The sequence below is a fragment of the Salvia splendens genome, chromosome 6, assembly GCF_004379255.2.
Source record: "Salvia splendens isolate huo1 chromosome 6, SspV2, whole genome shotgun sequence".
NCBI classification, from domain to species: Eukaryota; Viridiplantae; Streptophyta; class Magnoliopsida; order Lamiales; family Lamiaceae; genus Salvia; species Salvia splendens.
The window spans coordinates 32862013-32881658 of NC_056037.1; positions in this window are offsets into that span (position 1 = coordinate 32862013).

The window sequence follows — 19646 nt, forward strand, 5'->3', positions numbered from 1 at the left end:
TTTACTCAATCTATGCAAGAGTTGGAAAGAATCTATTGTGGTGATATGTATGAAATGGAGTGGGAGAGATTTGTGCCGCCAAAACACGCGGGTATTTGATAATGGTGGTCGTGTCTTCTAATTAGGCATGTGATGAGAAGATATAAGCATTTTTATTTTTACTTTTTTAGTTAATTTATTTTTTCGATTTAGGGGTGAGAAAGTTAGGTTTCAATCCTGTATCTCTTTATTATAAACATATTTATTGTGGTCCACCACTTGATCAAAATGAAATTTCACTACATTATACTGTAACTAGGTACAATAAACCATTGATAGCAAGTATACAAGCCAACTAAAGTATAAATGTTGGAATTAAAAAATATGTGAAAAATATGGAATGAAAAGAACTCCATAATTAGCATTATTGTTTTATGCATTATGATAGTATATAAATATAAGCTTTGCTAAATCCACAAGCAATCTTGGGCTTCAAATTAGTTTAGGGATTGTGGAGAGGTGGTGACAGGTGGTGGTAAGTCATAAGTGGGGGAGAGGGAGATGTTTTACTTTTTTGTTTTCAAGTTAAAATTGTGCTCATGGATTATTATACCTGGTGGCTCATTCCAGCGTGTACCAGTAGTGTTGGGCCACGTGGACTTGTAGGGCTAGCTCTTAATTTTTTTTTATGGCTAGCTCTTAATTTGTTCAATTGATATTGCTCGTTTTTAATTCAGTTTTCCGATTTATACTATTTCCAAGAAAAAATGTGGTCAAAGTAATCGAATATGTGTATGGTAAATCATAGTGTAGATTTGCAATGCATTGGATTGATCATTTGGAGGAAAATAATATGATAAGTTCAAATTTATTTGCTCCTAAAGTGTATTACTCCCTTCGTTTTAAAAAATAGACAAACTTATAAATACTATAAATTTCAATGTTTAATTGGTAAAGTAAGAGAGATGAAATATGTAAAAAAAATGAGTGGAAAAGAGAAAGAGAGAGAGGAAAAAATTAGTTCAAGGAATGTCTAGTGGATTGTGAGGCGGTCTACATTATAAATTATGTGTAGAATTATTATTTGTTTGAAAATTCATAGACTTAGTCAAATTTTGAGAGATGACTCAAAATAGTAAAACTAGTTTATTTTTTTTAGAATTGATGGAGTGTACGATATACATATAGTAGTGAAAAATATAGTACTCCATTCGTCCCAAGGAAGATGACTCATTCCTTGGGCGGCACGGAGTTTTATGCAGTTTTATTTTGTGTGCTAGGTGTAGAGAGTAAAGTAAGAAAGATGGAATAAAGTAGAGATAAAGATGTTTCCATTTATAGTAATGAGTCATCTTGGATGGGACAAACCAAAAAGGAAAGTGAGTCATCTTTAGTTATACAGAGGGAGTAGTATTATGTCATCGACATCCTTGTCTCAATACCGTCTCATCCATTAACTATTCATGGGCCCCACTGCACTTTTTACCCTATCTCTTAACTAAGAGACAACATCTGCAACACTCCATCTCATAATCATCTCATCTTTTAACTATTCATTCAATTTCATTTTTTATTTTTATTTCCAACAAATTCAATTAATATTTCATTGAAATATTAAATTAATACTAATAATTCATAAAATCATTAAAAACCACGAAAATTATAACATCCGAAAATATAAAAAATACATAATTGAAATCCTAATATTACAATTTGGGGGAATTTTTTTTCCCAAATGTTTTCAGAATTAAAAAAAAAAACATTTTTCAACGGATATAAACGCCGCACGGGAGCTCGCCACGTGGCCAACGCGCGTGGCGAGCCAGCTCACCAACCTCCTCTTGACGGAGGGACACAGGACGAGACGGAGCACCCACATCGCCGTCTCATCTCGCTGAGAAGAGACCGAGCCCGCATCGAGACAGCGATGCAGATGGTCTTAATCTCTCCCGTCTCATGATTCATGGTCTAATTTGCCTATTTGAATAGTCTCATGTAACATGACATTTTATGATTTTTAATAATCTTATACTATTATTTACATCATTTTATATCACTTTTAAACTTTGATAATAAATGTGCTTAAAATTTTGTGACATTAATAATAAAGTGAATGGAGCATTTTATTTTATTTATGAAAACCATATATTCGTGATATTGGGAAAAAACACACACAAGACATCGAGATTAATAGTTTAACATATGTTTTTTAATGATTTAATGCTATGGATTTGGTATATTTTAGTAGTAGTAGATTTTATCTCGTTTAATACAAAGAGTATACGTGTCATTAGTTGATTGGGTTGTGGATTATTAACTTAGGATTCAATAATAATGTATGACTGGTCAGAGAAGAACATGGGTTGGGCCATCATGGCGTCACTTCATATACAGAAGCATAGTTGTTAAATTATTTTTTTTGTTTCTCCACCCTATTATTTATAGTATTAAATAAAAATTTATAATTCCAACTTAAATTGAATACCCATTTTCAGTCATAATGCACTTTTGTTTTTACTAGAAATAAGAACCAGCTTCAAACATCATTGGAATAAGACTACATGCATCATATCATTAAGTTTCAAGGCTTGTAATGTTTATTCTTTAATCCGTACTTGTTATGATTTTTTTTTGTAAAATTTAGTTTTTCTATTTGGATCATATATTTTAAAGACCTGTTTTTTATAGATAGGGTGAAGTACAAATAAGCTAATCATATTTTGTGATTCTTATCTTTACAAAAATCATGATATGTAATCATATCTTTTGAGGTAGTTTTGCTTTTTTAGAATGAAAATGTCATTTTGTCCCCTTCTTCACATTCTATCCTCTTATTAATTTGTTATATACTACCATAATAATTAATAGGTAATTAAAACACATCGATGTCTTTTAATAGTGGTTGAATTAGCAAGTCAATCTCAATAAGTCAGCATTATGAAATTGCGTTGAACTATTTTTTAGGGAAACGTCTATCTCTTGAGATTAGGCAAAGAGGTGAATCCAAAGATTGTGGAAATTTGAAATCGAACATTTTGACCGACCACACTTATGATAATGAGCCTTTCGTTTTTTATTTTTCTATAAACATAAAATAGCGGAGTACTACTAGTCGATATAATTAATATGCCTTTTATTAATTCTTCTTTTATTTGGGGCTAGAAATATTTTAACGGGTAAATATATCTATTCAAAATTTATGGTATTTCGATTGCGAAAATCCATCAATTAGATCATTCAGAATTTTTTAAAAAAACTTGCCTGGTTTTTACTTTATCTCTAACAATTACATTTTGCTTACGTCAAGTACTATAACCTTTAATTTTATTCTTACTCTGAAATCTACTAGTTATATTGAATAACGTGTTGAGTTTAATTTTAAAAATGGAGAGTTTGTGATGTAATTACTAATTAGTCCAAATAATAACTACAGATCATACAATGGCTAAAATATTAATGGAATATATAATAAATTAGGGTAGTCCGGGTCTAGTGTTGCATTATATGTCAGTCAAGCTGGATCCACTGATATAGTATTTAGCAATCAGCATATGCTCTTATAGCATTGCAATAGGTCGCCCTAAGGGACGCCCTAAAACCCGCCTTATGCATCGGCACATCAGCATTTTATCCTTCTACCCTTCCATCTGCAGTGGGGCGCCCTATAAACCGTCCTAAAGGTCACCCTATAGGTTTCACTATTGTTTTATTAATTAATTTAAATGTTTTCAAATATGTCAATGCAAAATAATTAAAAATATCACGATTAATTAAAAACGGCAAATCCTACATTGATTAAAAAAAGTTTTACACGAGTTAGAAATGAAAAAAAAGTTGACTACTCTACAAAAGTCCCAACTTGCGGCGCAGCTCATCAATCATCCCCTGGAGGTATTCGGCTTTGGCCGGGTCCTGACATTGCATGAGGGCGTTGTGCGTGTCCAACAACGTCCTCCGGTTGGCGGCCGCTGCCAACTCCGCGTAGGCAAGTGCCGTCGGGGTCGGGGTCGGGGTCAGGATCGGCGATGGGGGGCGGCCGCGGCTTGCGAGGAGGATGTCGCCTTCGCCTTCCCCTTGTTCTTCGCAGCCTTGACGCCAATGGGACGTCGGGAAGACACCGGTGTGCCGAAATTCTCCTCCTCCCCGTACATCGTCCGGTTGAGGTCCACCGGATATGCGCCGCTTTCGCTGCTTGTGTAAGCACCGGCTTCGGTGGTCCTCGTCCTCTTTGGCGGCGGGGCGAGTTGGAGACGGCTCCATCTCAGACAGACCGTACGAATCCGTACTGAATTCGGGATCGTACTACATATTGGAGTCGAACAGCCGATATTCGTCAGGTCTGTACCCGGCCAACGTGCACCACCCCCAAACATCGGACTATTCGGACATGGGTATTCACCGGAATCCATTTTATAGTGTAATTTGAGTGTGGAAAAGTGAATGGAAAGGTTACAAATAAAGGTGGATATAAATAAATTTTTCGGAATAAAATAAATAAAAATGTGTTGCATCGTCCGCGGACGATCTATAGGGCGCGGACGATGCATCGGGCATCGTCCGCCCCATTGACTACAAACTATATTATATTTTGAGTAAAAAAATACTCCTTCCGATTCCTTAAAAGTAAACTAGTTTAATTATTTTTTGGCGATTTCATAAAAATAGACAAATCCTAAATAATTTTTTCAATCACTATTTCTCTTATTTTATTAATTACGTATTAAAATTTATATTATTTCAAAATTTATCTATTTTTATGGGATGGGGAAAGTATATAATACACATAGAAATATTATTGCATATAGCTACATGAGCACTATTCCTGATTAAATGATTTATATCTATAGTTTAGTCCATGATAAGTAGTACTAGTACTATATATTTTTTCGAATATTTTTATTTTCATAACTACATCTCATGTTTGGTAGTACTACAACATAATAGTATGAGATAATATTTATACATTAGTATTAAGAACAGCAATCATTAAAATCATAAAAAGTAGTATTATCACTTTTGTTCAAAATAAATAGCGATTTTTATTATAAGAATTGATCACATTTATTCATAGCATTACTACTTTTATTGAAATAATATTCATTATTAATAAAGTAATTTTTAAGTAGAAGGACAATATTTTTTGGAGACCTCTTGAAATAAAGCTCATACAAGTTTTTGTTATCATCACTCATCCATACCAAACTAGGATAATGAGTGATTCGGTTGCCTTGATTTATTATTATATTATTATTTATTTAAAGTTATATTACGGAATTATTTTAGTTGTAGAATAATGATTATAATTAATTATAATAAGACTATCCATCTAGATTAAGTTGTAACATTCAATCTAATGAACCAATACAATATATATTCAATCATGAGATATAATCTTGTATACCAAACAACTCTAAATTATATAAAAAATATTTATAGACTAAATGAAATTGATGTTAAATAGGTAAAGCTTAGTCCATTAATTAATAATCATACCAATAGTATTTGTCGTTTAATTGACATGAAATGTACTCCATTTGTTTGTTAATAGATCAATGCGAATACTAATTAGTAATTAGCCAATAAATACACAAGATACCATTTCACTGCTCAAAATATTCAGAAGAATCTTAATTAAACCAATTAATTTAGCATAATCTATGTAACGCAAGATCCAATACCGAATTTTATGTTAATCAAAGAGACAAAAACTTCATCTTTAATTAACTTCTTAAAATTTTAAAGCGAGCACCAAACTTATTTAATCACCTACTTTTTGTCTACATTATAACACTAGTAATTTCATCGACCAACCCTAAGGAGTAGTTTAAATTGTTGGATTATCCTGCTGCATCCATGGGCGGACCCACATAGATAAAGGGTGGGGCTTTAGCCATTAATGAATTGTTTTTTTTTTTACATTTTTTTAATAAATTTTTATAATTTATTCCTATTTTATACCTATATTTATATTAAAGCCCTTATTAATCACATAAATTACCTAGAAAAATATTTTCAAACTATATTTTGAAAATATAGCTCTTACTAATATTTATTTCTGCGTCCGCCCCTGGCTGCATCGGGTCTATCCAGAAAAAAAAAACGCCCTCCATTCCAACTAAGTCGAATTTTTGGAACGTTCCAATAAAATTGAGTCATTTAAAAAAAACAAAATATCTAATCACTCTTATTTTATTTCATTACCTATTTGACTTTCTTTTATCTCTCCTATTTTTTCCACTCTAATTTTACTTTATTTTATTAATCCTTTCAACATTACTCCCTCTGTCGGCGAATAGGAGTCTCGTTTTTTCATTTTGATCCGTCCGCGAATAAGAGTCCTGGTTCATAGTTACCATAAATGGTAAAGAGGTCTCACATTCCACTAACTCATTCCACTCACATATCATTTAAAACTAATATATACAAGTGAGACTCATATTTCACTAACTCTCTTCCACCCACTTTTCTTAACATTTATTAAAACCCGTGCCGGAATGGAATGAGACTCCTATTCGCGGACGGAGGGAGTATATCTTATTTTCCTCGTCTCATTCCATATTTTGGGTTTGAACCTGTATCTTCCAAAATCCAAAATCATATATGTCGAACCTCTCCCCATCGTGAATTTTGTCTCTTGAACGTTACGCTCTTAGTAATAGTTGTTAGATAATAAGCACAAATAATCACAAATATAAGAGATGTACACCCCAGTTCAATATAATGTATATCTACACCTGGAGACGATGTTAAGCCAAAAATTTCACTATATAATTTTTGGATACTTTTACAATGGAAGACCACTTCTACTTATTAGTAAAAATAAAACAAAACTCTAATTTTAGTAATATAATGAAACAAATCCCCCCAAAAAATTCTATATATAATATGGGAGATATTCAGTGTCCATAATTACCCTAAACTACCATACTTTTTTAAGTGACAATAATCTTTGTGGCCGTTCAGTTTGTTAGACAAATTAAATAATATTGAGATGTAGTATATGATTAGTTGTGAGATTATTTTAATTGAAATGGATAGCCATGACTAATTATTATATAATTATCTATTTATAATTATGAAATTCAATTTTATAAACCAAACACAATATATATTTAATTCCGACATATATAATTACAAACCGAACAAGTCTTTGTATATTAATTAGCCATTCATCAAAGTTTAAGATTTAAAATATCATTATATTTTAGAAAAGGTGACTAGATAAATACACCATCTGTGTGAAGATGGCTATGATCAATGTACGCATATCCTAATAAAACTTTTCTTTTCTTTTCTTTTCTTTTCTTTTCTTTTCTTTTCTTTGTAAATAAACGAATAGTTTAAATATAAGGTTGTGGAGCATAGTGTCATGTATGGAATAGAGACATGTGTGATATGAGTAGAGCATGCATGGGTAAGTGGGTCACAAAGAGTATAATTCTCAGCATTTGTCAATTAGAACACAGGAAATGGGCAGTGCTTTATCATCAAACCCTAACCACCTATTTCTCTCTCACATACAAAAGTTGATGCTGACAGACTACAATTTTTCCCTGCCTCCCAAAACAATTGGCCAACCAGTTTCATGGCTATCAAATTACTACTCCACTTCCATCGGAAATTACTAATACGTGTAAGGATATTTTAGTGTAATTGGATTAACTTGATTGATCAATAAGATCCTAATGAGACATCAAATAAGTTGGAATTGCAGAGTGCACACTTGTTTGAATTCGTTATGATTGGATGGGGGTTCGGGGGCAGCGCCTACGAGAGCGGGGTCCAAGGGGCAGAGCCCCTGGCTGGGGTCGAGCTGTAATTTTTTTATTTCCAATAAAGTTGTTATACAGAAATCTTCGTCCGAAAATGTAATTTCCAATAATTGAAGGACTAATTTATAATTTTTGAAACCCGTCAAAAATCAGTTAAAATCGGTTAACTGATGAAGAGACGCAATGTTCCGTGAAGAGACGCGATGCTTCGTTTCTGCATCTTATAATTGATCATTTTCGGTTCTAAGATCTGATCGAAAAATCAACATACGAATCTTCTACAAGCCTGAATTGTATCCGATCAAATATTGATAGAACCGTCAAATTAATTTGATCTGAAAGTGTTTTCACGCCTTTCAGGAAATCGGATTGTTCACATTCTCTGTAAATCTCCCTAACAATATGAAGTAAAAGGAAACCCACCAAAATAGGACAAAGGTAAACTGTTGTGGTAATATATATGGCTTCTGTGTTTATCTAAAAGATAAGACTTAATTTTCTTCACCACAAAAAATAGTATGTAGTAAGTAATACTACTAGTTAAGTTGTCATATCGATACTACTATCTTTATTAGTTAATAATTAAAGTGTATATTGATGATGGATATATAGGTAATCATCCCTGATTTAGTTTAATACTAGTATTATTTTATACTTCATCCGTCTCATAAAAATATGAACGAATGATATGACACGGGAATTAAGAAAAAATTGGTAAAGTAAGAGAGATGAGGAGAATGATATGGTAAAGTAAGAGATATGAGGAGAATGATAGTTAAAGTAGTGTTAGTGGATTGTGAGACCTATATTATTAAATTGATATAACTTTCCAAAAATGGAATGCACATATTTTTGTGGGACGGACAAAAATGAAAAGTGCGCATATTTTTATGGGACGGAGGTAATATATTTGTCATTGTATCACTAAAGATAGACAAGGGTAAGTGGGTAACGACCTTATTTCTTTTTTCAGATTAACTTAAAGAACTCTAATTCTAAGTGAAACTAAAATGATAATATATAATCTAAATTTATCCTAATGGAACATAATGAATTTGTTGTGCAAAATTATAAATTAAAAAAAGAAGTTTTTGTCTTAAAAAATTGAATTGTGAGCTACCAATTCACTCAGCGATTGAAGTGGATCAATTATCAATGACAGACATTTATAACGGAAGGGCTCAAAATGATTCCTATTTTTTACCTAGTACTCACTTAGTGTTACTAGCACCTTTTATTTTAGGCCGTAAATTTTAATTGATTTTTTAGTATAATTAAATGAGAATTTTAAGTGTATTGAGACAACTTAATAAATGGACTCTTAACTTAATCTAACATATTAATTAAATATATTAATTCTAACTTAAACTAGAAATAATATAAGTAGTTTGAGATGAGTCGAAATGGAATAGTGCAAGTAACATGGGACGGAGGGAGTATAATCGAACTTCTTTAAACCACTCCCCATTTCATCGTCCCTCTTTTATTCGGATAAGAAAAAAATATTCATAAATTTTTAAATAAGACTTGATTTATTGATCCCCAAGGTTCAGTGTTTTATATAATTAGATCATTGTGTTATTGCAAGTCACTAATTAATTCCTTATTTAATTAAGATGGAAAAACTTTATTTGATGAGTGTGCGTGGAAACAAAATGAAATTTTCCAAATGGTTTTCTCATAAAAAAAATAAAATGGGTTCGAATATATTCTCATTTAGAATATTGAATACGTGCATGTCATTAAAGAAGTTAATTCACCAGCTTTCACTTTTACATTTTTTCCTTTTACCTTTTTACCGAAAACATCAAAACCTTTCTTAAATTATTCTTCGCACTTTATCTTCATATGCTATTTTTATGAAGGTTAATTATATTGCCATAAAGCTACAAATGATGGTGATTTAACTAAGCCATGCATTAAATAAAGACTCGAGATAAATATATAAAACATAATATTCCATCGAATAAAAAATTCAATATGAGATATTTTGCTTTCTATATTGGAGAAAATGTTTTGATCATGGAATAGTTAATCAAGCAAATGGACGTAAAGTTGGACAAAAATAAGATTCGTCAAGATGTGTGCCATATTATTTTAGCGATATCCCCACAAAGCTAATGAAATTAAATATCACCTATTATTTTCAATTAATAATTTTTTCCATAGGTCTAGTGTCTTTGGCATTAAGTGCATTTGGTATTTAACTAGTTAAACAAATCATTTGGCATTAAGTATGACCATAAAAGAGGGATGTATTTTCAATTAAATTCATGCATCCATTTAGATAATTAATATTTTAATTTTCTTATTTAATTTCTTAATAGCAGAATGAAAATTTATTCATCCTCCAATGAACTTTATTTAGCGTTCATCAAAGAATTTCCTTTTCCTCCAGAAAAAAGCCTTTTCACAAAACCCCTTCGATAAAGGTTGCATTAATTTATTCGTACTATTTTATTTCTCTCGAAAATACTAATATTCCTCAATGAAATTTACACTATTCTGTCGTTACATACGTGAAGCCCACATATTGCTTTTGGATATCTAAATTTGTAAAAAAGGCACATTATTTTTTCTTTGCAGAAACGGTCCAAAACAACCTTATAAAGTTTATGCAAACTTTTATTTTTATTTTCAAAACAGGAAATTAAAGGAAAAAATAAAAGAGGATCATCACATCTTTTCTGCAAAAAAAAGATATTCAAAAGTGAAATTAAATTAAAAGGGGTAAAGGGTTATTATTTTAAATAATTAGCAAAGTGGTTAAGCACCTCGTTACTGCCAAGAATTCTGTTTAAAATCAAAATACAATGAGTAGTGCAGCAGAGGAGACAAGATGGAATAAAGATCAATGAATTCTGTGCTAGTCAACATCTTTGAGTCGATTTTCCATACACACTTTTCATATTCAATAAACGTCTGTGACCAAATTTTATACAACCAAAAATTAGTTTATTTTAAAAAAATAATTTATTTATATATTTAATTAAAATATATGGACATACATGGAACATGCATAATATTATAGTCATATATTAATAATTTGTGTATAATTTTTTTACTTTTTTAGAACCATAAAATGTAATTAATGCATACTTTAATTCAAATTTGAAAAGCTATAGAGAGATAATTTAAATATAAAATAAAAAATTGAAAATGAGGGCGAAGACTAATAAAGTCTTTTTTAACTTGTCAACTAACTACATTTATTATTTTAATATATAATTAATAGATCAAAATTACTAATATAATCTTATTTTGGTTGTACAAAAATTTGATTGTTTATCACTACTCTTTCATATTTATTAAATTAATCAATTCATCAGCTTTTTACTTTTTTAAACGTAAAACTAATCGAAAATAATTAGAACTCCGTATCAATTTTTTTTGAAACTTTTGGTCTGTCGCTCCACTTCAGAAATTAATCAATAATTATAAAATTTTACGTTATTCGTAACTATCCTATAACAAAATATTTAGGCCGTTCACGTGTAATATATTACTGATGTAATGTATGTGTCGGAAATTAACGATGTGATCTCATATGTTAAGTGTGCTTTCAAATTGGTCACATTAAATACAATTTTACTAAAATAAAATTATAATTAATGTTAAATTTCATGGTACAAACATGAATTTCACTATATTTCATGAACTTTAATTAAGTCAATACTATTTTTAAAATTGATTTTTTAGTTTTTATTGCAATCGAGAATGTGGAAATCGTTTTAAATTCTATACATGACTAAGAAGATACTCCTATATGCTAATTCTATACATGACTAAAACAAGCCCTGTGTATGTTGAATTAATAGCCTCAATATGTTGGTTCTAAAACATTTTTTAGATAGTTTTCATTATATTAGATTCTCATTTCTTTATCGTTGGTTTTTATTTAGATATAGCCACATTAGGAATTTGTTAGAGTCTCTGTTGCAAAGAAAATACAAATTATATATCAGTGGAGTACAAATTATAATACGCACTTTTGCAGTAACAATTGCCAAAGTTTTTTTTATTCTGCCATCTCTTCTTCTTTCGAGATATATATAAACTATAAAGAGAGAGACTGTATTTGTCTACGAAACCTTTCCTTCTTTTATTTTCAGTGACTTGGTTTTTTTCTGAAAATCGGCAAAAAATAATTGAACACCTAATGTTTCAACTTTTTTTTAGAAAAGCTACGGCTTTTTCTTTCATAATTTTACGCACGTGCATACACGGTAAACATTTAAGTTAATTCAATAAAATTAAATTTCAATTTCCAAAATTTTATTATACGAAAATATGACATACAAATATGAGTAGAGATGATAAAAAGTAAACATGCACATTACATTTTTTCATAGATTATTACTCTTGCGCATATATAATATATTCATATATTTTAATCCCCAAATCACCAAAAAAGTTGAAAATAATTTTAATATATATAGTATATATAATATATATTAACTTTAGATGATCATAATTAAAATTTTATTTTGGAATTCGTTTCTTCATATTATATATATTAAATTAAATATTTTTTCTATAAGTATTGTATATATATAGGGGAGCGTTATTCTCCTATTCATCCCTTAGATCTTTTATTCTTCTTAATATGGGCCGTTAGATCTCATTCATCAACGGTCCAGATGATCTGCATTATTACACTATAATGGTGCATTATTAGTCGGTGTACATTATTCAACTGAAAATCTGCATTATTACACTATAATGGTGCATTATTAGTCGGTGTGCATTATTCAACTGAAAATCTGCATTATTAAATGACACGTGGCACCAATCTAACCGTCGAATGACAAAATCGTGGGGCGGAGATTAAAAAGAACAAAGAACAAAAGATACAAAAATGAAATGAATACATCCATATATATATATATATATATATATATATATATATATATATAGAGTAGTGATCTACGGCAAGAGTCCCTTAAACCTATAACTAGAGAACAAATCATAGCCACAAGATCAAAAAAATCAAGGGCTAGTATTAATTTTTGAATTTAAGGAGATATTAGTTCCATTAATCATAAATTTACTCTATAATAAAAATGCAGGGGTATTATGGTCAAAAGTACAGATCTGTGGCTATAAACTCAATAGAGAGACCGATGTCGATTCACGACTTCACGGCGACGGAGAAGTACGTCGTGATACCGGATATGCAGATCGTGGTGGATTCGTGGCTGATTGTGAGGGGGAGGTCACCGGTGGGGGTGGATCGGGAGAAGGTGGCGAGTTTGGGGGTTATTCCGAAGTATGCGGAGGATGAGGCAGAGAGCGTGTGGATTGAGGCGGCGGGGTTTAATCCGCTGCACTGCGTGAATGCGTGGGATGAAGACGGCGGCGACACGGTCTGCGTGGTGGAGACGAATGCAGCGGCGGCGTGGAAATATAAATGCATAATGCAAAATCAAAGTAACTGATCTACCGGATTTTCCTTGAAAGGCTCCCTAACAAATGCACTTTCCTTCAATTTCACACAACCAAATTTCCGCAATGAAGTAATGTCTACGTACTATACCCTAGCCCCTAAGCTTATTAAACCCTTAGGGGAAACAAGAAACGTGTGTCAAACATCATAACATGGTACATCTTATTCGTATGCATTGCAGTTCACATATTGTGCATTATATAGTTAATAACATCCATTACTCGTGACAATTTGGTGAATTATTCGTATCGTTTTATAATTTGTTATTAATGCGTACGTACTATACCCTAGCCCCTAAGCTTATTAAACCCTTAGGGGAAACAAGAAACGTGTGTCAAACATCATAACACAACACATCTTGTTCGTATGCATTGCAGTTCACAAATTGTGCATTATATAGTCAATTATATCCATTACTCGTTACCATGTGAAGATTACATACGTGTCTACGTACTATACCCTAGCCCCTAAGCTTATTAAACCCTTAGGGGAAACAAGAAACGTGTGTCAAACATCATAACATGGTACATCTTATTCGTATGCATTGCAGTTCACATATTGTGCATTATATAGTTAATAACATCCATTACTCGTGACAATTTGGTGAATTATTCGTATCGTTTTATAATTTGTTATTAATGCGTACGTACTATACCCTAGCCCCTAAGCTTATTAAACCCTTAGGGGAAACAAGAAACGTGTGTCAAACATCATAACACAACACATCTTGTTCGTATGCATTGCAGTTCACAAATTGTGCATTATATAGTCAATTATATCCATTACTCGTTACCATGTGAAGATTACATACGTGTCTACGTACTATACCCTAGCCCCTAAGCTTATTAAACCCTTAGGGGAAACAAGAAACGTGTGTCCAAACATCATAACATGGTACATCTTATTCGTATGCATTGCAGTTCACATATTGTGCATTATATAGTCAGTTATATGCATTACTCGTGACCATGTGGTGCATTATTCGCAGATACTAAAATGTGGCAGTTACTTTTCCGTCAAATGTCAATAATAACCCTGTAATGCATACAACCACCTTCTATAATGCAACACGGAACCAGTTTTATAGAATCAATCTGATCCGTTGATGCCTTAGATCTAACGCGTAATATTAAGAAGGAAAAATGATCTAAGATGTGAAAAGGAGAATAACGCTCCCATATATATATATATATATGTGTAGATTTAAATTTATTCTTTTTCTATTCTCCATCCAAAACAAATTTAATATATTTTCGTATGAGTTGTGTGAATAATAAGAGAAGAAGAAAAATTGAAAACCAAACACTTGACTTATTTCATTCTTTGTGCAAAAGTACAATATTTATCCATATTCCAAAAATTTAATCGGGGACTGATTTTTTTGGAAATAATGGATATTAATATCTTATAATTTTAAACCTTATTTGGGAAAATATACAAAGAAATAAGCAAACAAGAAAGAGAAAATAAAATACTTTTTATTCCGAAAAAAGAAACAAATAAATGAAACAGCAAAATTATTTAACAAATTAAACATTAAATGATCATAAAGGTCCATATTGAATATTGAGGAGAGTTAACACAAGCAAAATAGTAGTAGCCGTTATTGGATCACAACAGCCAAAAAAACAGTATTATTAGTATTTAATTCTTTTATTTTTAATACTATGGTGGGCCCCGTTATTAGAAAATTACAACTGCCAAAAAAAGTGCATTTATATTTTATCATTATTTAAAATTTTAAAATTTGATTTTTTGTGGGCAGTTTAGATTAGTATGGTGAGGGCGAGTGACACGATGTTAATCGTATCGAGACAAGGATCGACGGCGAGGGAGCTCGGCGATCAAAATCAGGCTGCACGCGGAGGTCTTCTCCGTCGGACAGTTGGTCAGTTTTGAGAGAAAATAAAGAGAAAACAGCAAATTTGGGAAATATCTTCATTCATAATAAATGTGTTGACAAGTTCCCTTTTTATATCTACACCCTAGGGCGGTTCAACTTCCTATCTCCCAGGAAAGAACCACAAAGAAAACCCGAGATAGAGCTTATAAATATGCTCGACTTCCTAGTCTATTACATTAGATAAACAAGCATAACTAACTATAAATAACTAAGTCCCTACTTAGTCTTGGAAACGGATTGGAGGCCTCCTTATGCGAGGTGGTGAAACATGGGACGAGAGACAGACGATAGCTTCACCTGCAGAGTCATCTGCATGCTCTTTTGATGTTGGTTCTTATCAGCGAGTATCTGGGAACTTGATAAGAAAGAATCATTGTTAGCAAGGAAACATGTTTTCGTTGAAAAATGAGAACTTGTTTTTCGTGTATTTGGATTTCATTTCTGCGTTTCAAATATTAATAGAGTATTGTTTTTATTTTTCTCATTTTGCATGTTGTTAATGTTGGCCCACATAAACTAGAATAGTACTCTAGTGAGAAGGCCGGTGGGAACACCGTAACAGCAAGATACAGAGAGGTATTTATTTTGGTTTAATCATTCTTTATTAAAAAGAAATAAATATTGGTGACAGAAATGCCTGTGGAAAAAATAAAAGACACTAACTCTCATGCCCATCTCCTCTGCTCTGCGATTAATCTTACCTTTGTACTGATTAATTTAGTTAGTAGGAGTAGTACTTTATATATGTACCACACATCATATTTTACATAAAAAGATAGGTACATAAAAACAAGAATTAAATGACAAGTAAAATCAAGAAAGATAGGTTGGATTCCCAATGTTTTGACTGAACCTCACTGCACCACATTGGGGCCCATTCCCACTTTGCAAGCTGCCACTCTTTAATCTCTCACTTCCTCTCTCTCTCTCTCTGCATATAGTCATACATATATGCACAATTTGCATCTATGCAGCTTTTATAAACCAACTACTATGAGTTTGTGACCAATAAAATTACTCATGGGATATATAAGTATATAACCACTGCAGCTTATAATAACACTAGCTGCAAATACATTTCAAATTGGGGAACACCCCTTTTTTTATTATTAAAATAAAAAAATGTATATATGTATAGGAATTAGGATCATACTTGATTTATTTTATTAATATTCTATAAACGCTATCAATAGAAAAAAAGCACTTTCACTAACACCCAAGGATCAATATTAAGTTTTGTTCAAAATAGGTTGGCATTATAATTAGTATTTGCGTCATAGCCCCATAGCATTCAAATTCTGTTTTATTAATTTCTAGGTAAAATTATTTAGAATTTCCACAGGTCACTTATGTGTGTTTCAGGATCTATTTTTGAGATGATTATTTTTCTAGTTTATGTAGGAGTTGGAATTTATAGATTTTAATTTTATTTTTGTTGGGATTAATTTCCTCATAGTCCCGGCCTTGTTACATTAGTTATCGAGTTCACGAGGGTCCAGACTTATTTCTTCCCGAATCAATAACTAAAAGCCCAAATTTGGTTTGTTATATACAACCTTTTACCTGTCGGCCCAAAGTAATTTTTACAGAGCCCAGTTTTTCTATTGCCTAAATTTCAATACACCAAAACACACGCACAAACATTTCATAGGAGGTATACTCTCATTGGAGTTAATAATCCAATTTATCAAAAACTTTGGAAATTTATCATTTCTAACTTAATCTTTATAATCTATTGATTTTATTAAAATTTTGTAAATGTTCAATGTTATAGCAATCTTCCCAATCTATCATTTCTGTCATAATCTTTTGAACTTAGTATCATCGGATATCACTTCAACAATTGAGCCGTGACCCGACGTGTCAGAGGATCATCCATTATTTTTCTCCAAAAATAAGTTGAATACAAAGACAATATTAGTTTTCAATTTAAATTTTGTTTTTCAAAACAATTATTTAAAAAATGATTAATAAAACTATTACAATTTGATTGTATAAAAGGTTGGGATTGATTGTATAAATTGATAGTAATTTTTAAAGGTTGGGATTGATTGTATAAAATTACTACTCCTAGATTTAATGGGCAACCATTCTCAATTGAAAACAGTTGAATTGGCATATTCTAAGGAATATTCATTAGCCGAGTCTTGATTATTAATCTCTACTTAGCGGTAAACAATTCATTAATCACCAAAAAGGCACGCAATAAACAAAAATTGCAGGCACACAAAAATGAAAGAAGCCACACAAATCATCTAACTATATTCAGAATTTTCAATGCCAAAATGTCAAACTTCCACCTTACATACATAAGTCATAATTAAATTTGAACATAAGTAGTCAATCTCATTCCTAATTGGGAATTAATAAGCCGGATGCAGAAATATTATTCAATTTGATCCTGAATTTATTTATGTGATAGTAGAAATAAATGAGCAACACAATACTTTTGGAAATGATTGATCATAGAGTAAGTATTTGTCCGGAGTCTTTGTCCTAGCTCTAAGGAGCTTAGACATTATTATATTAGATGTCGAGTTCGAGCCCTCTTGACATCAGTTGTAATTTCCTCCTCGTTTTCTTTTCTCTTACGGAGTTATTTGCCCAAAATATTTCACACCAGTAGGGTGTTCCTGAACCTGCCACGTGTAAATCAAATGCCAATTGACGGTCTCGATCTATCCACGTAGGCTTCATTATCATGTGATCTGTGCTCCTTGCGGCACCCTCCAAGAATATTCCATTGGAATCACAGCACCTAAATTCGACTCTTTTTGTCCAGTACTACTTTCTTTTAATGATGATCAATTTATTCTATAACATGGAATTTTAAGTTTGAGGTTTCTTGTGGAATTATAATAAAATAAAAACTATAGTTGTATTTTTTTAATGAGAAGATAAAATATAGATTATAGAAGATATAAATATTATTTTAATGATGAAAAGTGACATTTTGTTAGCTTCAACATAATACTAGGTGAAAATTTTCGCTTATATCCTATCGAAAGCATTCTGACTCTGACTCGTGGATAAATGATGGTGATATTGTTTGCTGAAATTTTTATCGGACATTTTTTATGTGTTCATAAGACCATTCACAGTAGCTCTGGACTAGCTACTGTCTTAGCCCAACAAATAAATTAACAAATACAATTATTTTATTTTAATTATTCATGTTTATCAAATATTAAAAAAATAAAGTGCAATGAGTTATAAATACAAAGTATAAATAAAAAAAATAAAAAAAATTGATCATCAGTAAAAGAAACTGCCTGAATTCATATAAATGATTCTAAAAGAAATTGCCTGAACGGAGGGAGTATTATTTAAGCTCCGTAAATCCATATAAATGATTCTAAAATGCCTGAATTCGATGTTTTCCCTGAGGAATAAGTGCAAATTGTCAAAATTATAGTACTAAAATATTTAGTCTCTCTGTTTACTAAAAATAAAAACTTTTAAAACGATATAAGTTTTAATGCAAAACTGATGCATAAATTTTAATACAAAATTAGTAAAGCAATATAGATAAAAAATAAAAGCTGTGAAGTGGAAATATGCTTCACCTTATTACAAAATTATAAAGAAAAAATTTCTATTTTTTAAAAATAGACCAAAAAAGGTCCGAGCTTCTATTTTTAAGAAATAAATAGATAATAGAGTAATTTGTCTACTCAAAAGTCAAAACAAAGTAAAAGTAATCAATTGTACTATTAATCATATACCGAAAAGTTAGTGATAATAAATAATTACAAAAAATACATATTCCCGTTTCATTCTACAGTAGTACAGTATATTATTGTGTCATTATTATGTTTAGGGAGATTATCAAAGTATAACTAATATTAAATGTATAACTAGAGAATAAATCTCAGCCATTATATTAAAATGATCTAGTTCACTGTAATAGTGATTTAGTTCACTACAAGGAGGAGTGAACCAAAACACTATTATAGTGAAGTACTTACTTCGTGAAGGATTTAGTTAATTGTAAAGACGTTTTGTTTCACTCCTTCCTACAGTGAACTAAATCACTCTTATAGTGAACTAAATTCGTGTTATCTAGTTATGCATTTAAGGAGTGGTTTCCCTAGATCACTACTCTAATTGTATATACTTATCTTTTACAAGTGTAACAATGACATGACATTACATAATTTTGCTGCTAATGAAAGGTATAAGGAACTAATAACGCCTTCCGCACAATAATAAAAAGCCTAAATATGACCAATTTTGCAGTCAATTTCCTAATCTTAAAAATTGAATTTTAATATTTTTTCTCAATTATATAATGAATTTTCAGTGTGCTGTGTGGAGTATTTGATTTTTATTATATACCATATACATATGTAAACACTAAAGACGTATTTGACTATGTGTACTAAGTAACATTGTTTAAATAGTGAAACATTTTCACATTTTGTCCATATAGTATTTTCCAGTCTTACACATTATATATAAAATTTCCACCAAGTACAAATTATGATAGCCAAAATTATAATATAATTGATCAATTTTAAAGGATTGACCAGAAAATTGCAAAATT